The sequence below is a fragment of the Salvelinus sp. IW2-2015 genome, linkage group LG19, assembly GCF_002910315.2.
Source record: "Salvelinus sp. IW2-2015 linkage group LG19, ASM291031v2, whole genome shotgun sequence".
In the NCBI taxonomy this organism is placed as follows: domain Eukaryota; kingdom Metazoa; phylum Chordata; class Actinopteri; order Salmoniformes; family Salmonidae; genus Salvelinus; species Salvelinus sp. IW2-2015.
In genome coordinates, this window is record NC_036859.1 from 37,215,661 (window position 1) to 37,222,960 (window position 7,300).

The window sequence follows — 7,300 nt, forward strand, 5'->3', positions numbered from 1 at the left end:
GGCAGCAGACAGAACATCCGTAGCGCAGCCAGGACAGTCCGTAGCCAGACAGACCTTACCCGGTAAGACCAGACAGACATCCGCAGGCAGACAGACCATCCGTAGCCAGACAGACGAATCCGTAGCCCAGACATCCGTAGCCAGACAGTTAAAAGCACATCTGGTATCCAGATGAGTACACACAGACAATGTATCCCAAACAGACATCAATTCCAAGGCAGGACAATCTAGTCCAAGCAGACAATCTATCCAAACAAGACAATCTATCCAAACAGACAATCTATGCCAAGCAGACAATCTATCCAAACAGACAATGTATCCAAGCGACAATGTTATGCTACAAGCAAGACAATACTAGTTCAAAGCAGACCATCTATCCAAACAGTAAATGTATCCAAGCAGACAATGTAATCCCAAGGCAGACAATGCTATTCAAGCAGACAATCTAGTTCAAGCAGAACAATGTATCCAAACAGGACAATCTATCAAACAGACAATGTATCCAAAACAGACAATGTATGCCAAGCAAGAACAATCTATTGCAAGCAGACAATCATTCAAGCGCAGAGCAATGTAATCCAAGCAGACAATCTATTCAAACAGACAATGTATCCAAACAGACAATGTAATCCAAGCAGACATGTATGGCCAAGCAGGACAATCTATTCAAGGCAGACATGTATCCAATCAGACAATGTATCCAAACAGACAAATGTATCCAGCAGCAAGACATCTATTGCAAGACAGACAAATGCAGCCAGACCTTTTTACTGCATTCTCAACGGCATCACCCGTGTTGTAGGAGGGCAGTATGAAGTGCTGTGTGGTCTTGTTTGATAGCCAGCCTATATGTTAAAAACTGTCATCAGGACACAGAGTTCTTGTTGACTTCTGTCAAAAACATGTCCGGCTGCCTTCTTATCTAATTGGATTTGAAGGTGCTGCTTTTCAATTATCCAACTATCTAGTTTCTGAGAGAGAGAAACGATTGAACAGAGCCTCAGTTGAGAGAAGAGAGACAGCACTGATTATGGATGAGAAAGACGAAGAGAATGGGGAAGCCTTGTACTAGAGTACTTCCGATCCATGAGAGAGCAGAGAGAAGAGAGAGCGCTTGACTAGTACCTTAGATATGAGAGAGGAGACGCTTGACTAGTACTTCGATATGAGAGAGAGAGACGCTTGAGCTAGTACTTGTCAGATATGAGAGAGAGAGAGCGCTTGACTAAGTACTTTCAGATATGAGAGAGAGAGACGGCTTGACTAGTACTTCAGATATTGAGAGAGACCGGTTGACGTTAGTACTTCGAGATATGAGAGAGAGAGACGCCTTGACTAGTACTTCGGATATGAGAGAGAAGAGACGCTTGACTAGTACTTCGGATATGAGAAGAGACGCTTGACTAGTACTTCAGGATATGAGAGAGAGGACGCTTGACTAGTACTTCGATATGGAGAGAGAGAGGAGACGCTTGACTAGTACTTCAGATATGAGGAGAGAGAGACGCTTGACTAGTACTTCAGATATGAGAGAGAGAGACCGCTTGACTAGTACTTCAGATATGAGAGAGAGAGAGACGGCTTGAACTATGTTACTTCAGATATGAGAGAGAGAGACGCTTGACTAGTACTCTCAGATATGAGAGAGACGCTTGACTAGTACTTCAGATATGAGAGAGAGAACGCTTGACATCGTACTTCAGATATGAGAGAGAGAGACGCTTGACTAGTACTTCAGATATGGAGAGAGAGGACGCTTGACTAGTACTTCCGATATGAGAGAGAGAGACGCTTGACTAGTAAACTTCAGATATGAGAGAGAGAGAGACGCTTGACTAGTACTGTATCGGATATGAGAGAGAGAGAGACGCTTGACTAGTACTTCAGATATGTAGGGAGAGAGACGTTGACTAGTACTTCAGATATGAAGAGAGAGACGCTTGACTAGTACTTCAGATATGGGAGAAAGAGAGAGACGCTTGACTAGTACTTCAGATATGAGAGAGAGAGACGCTTGACTAAGTAGCTTTCAGATATGAAGAGAGAGAACGCTTGACTAGTACTATCAGATATGAGAGAGAGAGACGCTTGACTAGTACTTCAGATATGAGAGAGACGCTTGACTAGTACTTCAGAGATATGAAGAAGAGAGAGGACGCTTGATCTAGTACTTCAGATATGAGAAGAGACGCTTGAACTAGTACTTCAGAATATGAGAGAGAGACGCTTTGATAGTATACTTGCAGAATTGAGAGAGAGAACGACTTGACTAGTACTCGATATGAGAGAGAGAGCACTGAAGTACTTCCCAATATGAGACGGTGACTGTCTCAGATATGAGAGAGACCGCTTGACTAGTACTTCAGATATGAGCAGAGAGCACCCTTGGCTAGTAGCTTCAGATTGAGAGAGAAGAACGCTTGACTAGTAATCTTCAGAATATGAGTAGAGAGGACACTTGCAACTAGTATGCAGCTATGAGAGAGAGAGATCGCTTGACTATGTGACTTCAGATTGAGAGAGAAGGCGCTTGACTAGTACTTCGGGAATTGAGAGAGAGAGAGCTGCTGTGCATAGTACTTCGGATATGAGGAAGAGAGCAACGGCTTGAACTAGTACTTCGAATATGAGAGCGGAGAAACGCTTGACCTAGTACTTTCAGATATGAGAGAGAGCTTGAAGTCGATATGAGAGACGGACTTGACTATAGACTTCGGATATGAGAGGAAGAGAGAACACGCTTGTGACAGTAACTTTATTCGGATATGAGAGAGAGAACGCTTGAGCTAGGACTTCAGAATGAGAGAGAGAGAAACGCTTGTCCTTCGAATGAGAAAAGACCACTAGTACTTTTCGATATGGGTGGGCGAGCGTTGGATATAACTGCAGATAGATGAAGAGACGAGCTTGAACTAGTACTTTCTCAGATATGAGCAGAGGAGAACGCTTGCCTGACTAAGTGACTGGGGTGTAATCGGATATTGGAGAAGAAGAGAACGAGCTTGAGCTAGTACTGCTGCGTCGATGATGAGAGGGGATGGAGAACGCTTGGAACTAGAGCTGTTCCAGAAATATGGGAGAGGAGATGGAGAGAACGCTTGAAAAACCTACGGTACTGTGGGTTCAGGATCATAATAGTGAAGAAGGGCGCTTTGAACTAGTACTGTACACACACAGATCTTTATGACCAAGTTCAAAAACCTTTCACTGACTAGCAAGATAGACCCATAGCCTATAACTCAAATGATATGACATGAGAAGAGATTACTTCTATTTTGCTTAAAACATTACACAATTTCAGATTCAAATTGAGTTACTGTATACTACTCCCAAATGGTTACGCCAGATGTTTGCATCCTGATTCGAATCCACCACAAGCACATAAATCTAGGTCACAATGCAGTAATATTCCTGTCTCAATATTCCCGAGTAGCGCTTTGTAATCTGTCAGCTCTTAGTGGTCTGGCACCTGGGCTTGGTCCACTTCTAGAACCCCTGAGTAGAACTGTCCACTTCTACTTTATTTTTTAAATTAATTTTACCCCCTTTTTCTCCCCAATTTCGTGGTATCCAATTGTTAGTAGTTACTATCTTGTCTCATCGCTACAACTCCCGTRCASGCTCGGGAGAGACGAAGGTCGAAAGCCATGCGTCCTCCGAAACACAACCCAACCAAGCCGCACTGCTTCTTAACACAGCGCGCATCCAACCCGGAAGCCAGCCGCACCAATGTGTCGGAGGAAACACTGTACACCTGGCGACCTTGGTTAGCGTGCACTGCGCCCGGCCCGTCACAGGAGTCGCTGGTGCGCGATGAGACAAGAATATCCCTACCGGCCAAACCCTCCCTAACCCAGACGACGCTAGGCCAATTGTGCGTCGCCCCATGGACCTCCCGGTCGCGGCCGGCTGCGACAGAGCCTGGGCGCGAACCCAGAGTCTCTGGTGGCACAGCTAGCGCTGCGATGCAGTGCCCTAGACCACTGCGCCACCCGGGAGTTGGTCCACTTCTAGAACCCCTGAGTAGAACGCAGTGGTCTCAACTGACTCACCCATGCTCAGTCTAAAGGCTAATGGGTCTCATTTCAGGGGGGAAAAACTCAACGTTAAACCTAGAGAATTCGTGAAGCAAAAGACCACAACCCCAAAGTGCCTTTTTTGTCTGAATTCCACTCATGACGTACTGTCAGAGGTCTCTTTTTAAAAGGTCAAAAGGTCTACTGAATTTGCATTGTAGCCATGATGCAAAACAGTGTAGTTGTAGAAAGCTACTGGGTGTAGTGCTGTATAATGAGGTGGCTGGAGAAAGGAGCTGGGGTTGGAGTAATGGAAAGGGGTGAGCTACAAGAAGTTCCTGGTGAAAAATGCCTCTGGCCTGAACTCCTTCCCCTTGGCGGAATGAAGGATTTTAAGGTGTCTAGACTGTTTTTTTTTTGGGGGGGGGGGTATTCATTAGTGTGTTTAGTAGACTACATCTAGTGGGTAGGCTGTGTTAGTATTCTGGTCTAAGTATAAGAGGAGCAGTGGTTCAGTCAGGCCAGATGAATTGAATAAGCTAGTCTTTTCTAAAAATGTCCCAGTGGGCCTCATCATTGCAGTTCAGAACTGGATAACGGCATATAACCGTGGCCTCGCAATGTGTAGCAATGAACATCCTGGTGAAGCAATGAGTGAGTGAAGCAATGTGAAAGCCATGAACATTCTGGCCTGTTGTCCGGTCCATAATGCCTCACTCTGTTTCAAAAAACACACAGCTGTAGAAGTTGCTATAGTTTTAACTGGCAAACAAATCCACATACTGTACGTTTGACCGTCTTTGGATCAGAAAGCAGAATATGTCCACAAGCTTCATGCAATCCCAGCTAATCTACATTAAGCCTACACTAGAACAACAGGGACCATGTTTTACATGCACATCAATATCCCGTTATTATTAGGCATAGTCAAGTATTCTGTTTTTCAGTTGACACATGTAAACATCATATCCCATTTTACAATAACCTGAAAAAGCTTATATCCCTTTATGAGAAACCCAGATAAGATGCCTGAGCTACGCTGATCTAAGATGGGATACTGTGGCATGTTAACGTCTCATGCCGTATACTGTAGTTTTTTTGTGGTCAGGCTCAGTTTCACATATCATGGGGGTGTTGTGTGATGATGTTTTCATTGGATTGCCAAACATATCACTTCAAAAAGTAGACTTCCTCCGCAGTTCCATCCAAAATAACAATTCAGCTTACTATAATTAATTTACCATCATTTACTACTGGCTACTTTCGCACCTAATTTAGACAATTTTCTGCTTATAATTTCAGACTTTTGGTAGCCATATTATAATTTCAGACCTTTGGTAGCCATATTATAATTTCTGGCATTTGGTAGCCATATTATAATTTCAGACCTTTGGTAGCCATATTATAATTTCTGACATTTGGTTAGCCATATTATTAATTTTTGACATTTGGTAGCCATATTATAATTTCTGACATTTGGTAGGCCATATTATAATTTCTGACATTTGGTAGGCCATATTATAATTTCTGACATTTGGCAGCCATATTATAATTTCTGACATTTGGTAGACCATATTAAAATGTCTGATATTTGGTAGACCATATTAAAATGTCTGACATTTGGTAGGCCATATTATAATTTCTGACATTTGGTAGGCCATATTATAATTTCTGACATTTGGTAGGCCATATTATAATTTCTGACATTTAGTCGGCCAGTTCTTTGTCAACTATAGTTAGATGCAGCTTCTCTTCTGTCATAACTTGTTGCCCCAGAAGACTAAATAAAGTAGTTATCACCAGAATAATGTCTTACATTGATAGAATGAATGCATTAGTAACTAGTTAAACAGTGGTAACGTTGTCTGTTGCATTTAGGGACCGGGGAGAAAACACAATAACTGCCAAAACAGTGAAAAGATTGGTCCTGTGCAAAATGTGATCAGTTTGACCGGTTTTAAGGAAATTAAAAAGCTGAGAAAACAACGAAACAGGTTTCTGAAAAGACTTTAGTTTGTCAGGGGCACATATTTTATGTGGTTGGAATACTGTCTGTTTGCAGAACTGTGTCAAAGATAACACATCACATTCACATTTTCTCAAGAGATCCTGAAAGAAAGAAATCATATTTCTCCACTCCTGTTCCCGAGACAATGTTGTATAATTTCACTGCAAGAAATGCATAATTCTGCAGGCATTAATATTATATTACTCTACATGTGAGAGGTTATAGACCAAAAGTTAGTATTATATTATTCTACATGTGAGAGGTTATATACCTACAGTATTATATTACTCTACAGGTGAGATGTTATAGACCAACAGTTAGTGTCCATATTTCAGTTACTATTCCATTTAACCCATATACTTACATTCTAAATATTCTGTTTATTCATGGCCACAGGGATACTCATGAGCGGGATATCAAAGCTGCATGTAAACAACGTATCCTGAATAAGACCTTTAGCGGGATATGAGCTACTATCCGTAATACTGTGAGCATGTAAATGTGGTCAGTGAGACTAACCTACGTTCAGAATATGAACTAATTCCAGGAGGAAACCAACGGTTGTCTGGCTTCTAACTAAAACATGATTGCAACTGAAATCTGGCTTAGTAATGTTAAGTGATCTTACATATCAAAAAGGCAGTGGGTGTAGACAGGTTGAGCAGCGTGTGAGATGTGTACAWTTTGGACATAGGATAGATCCATTCAAGCATAGACGACCCACAAGGCTTTCATTTGAAGAACCTAATCTTCACCCCAAATTCCTTCACCTTGATAGAAATACTTTCCTTCTGGTACCAGACCAGACACGACCGTACCCATTCATTCAATGACATCACCGTAACAACTTGTCAACGAGACGAAACGAGTAGGCTTACTCTGTACACATGGAAGCGTGCCAGGAAAGGGAACGACATTTTGAGCTTGTCGAAACGCCGCATCCCGAATTCTGTGTGAGAAAGAGTTTTTTTTTTTTTTTTATCTTCAGAGACACCTGCTTCTGTGGCCTGACAGTATCAGAGCAACAGGATTCCCCGGAGAGGGAACGCTGAGAGAGCGCTCCAACGATCCCGTTCCCAATCCCGGGAAAAGGAAAACTTCCTGAGCTCCTGTAGCCAGGCTACATTCCAGCACGGGGCATAACACAGGAACAATCTAAAGAAACATAACAAATGGTCGAATGAGAAGGATAAAACCAGAGGAACTGTCACTTTGTGAGAAGGATAAAACCAGAGGAACTGTCACTTTGTGAGAAGGATAAATCCAGAGGAACTGT

General features: G+C 42.5%; 1 pseudogene; it reads right to left on the bottom strand.

Moving 5' to 3' along the window:
- LOC111979104 (activated CDC42 kinase 1-like) overlaps window positions 1-7,294 on the bottom strand; it is a 44,451-nt pseudogene extending 37,157 nt beyond the window's left edge.
- Window positions 7,295-7,300: the final 6 nt, after the last annotated feature.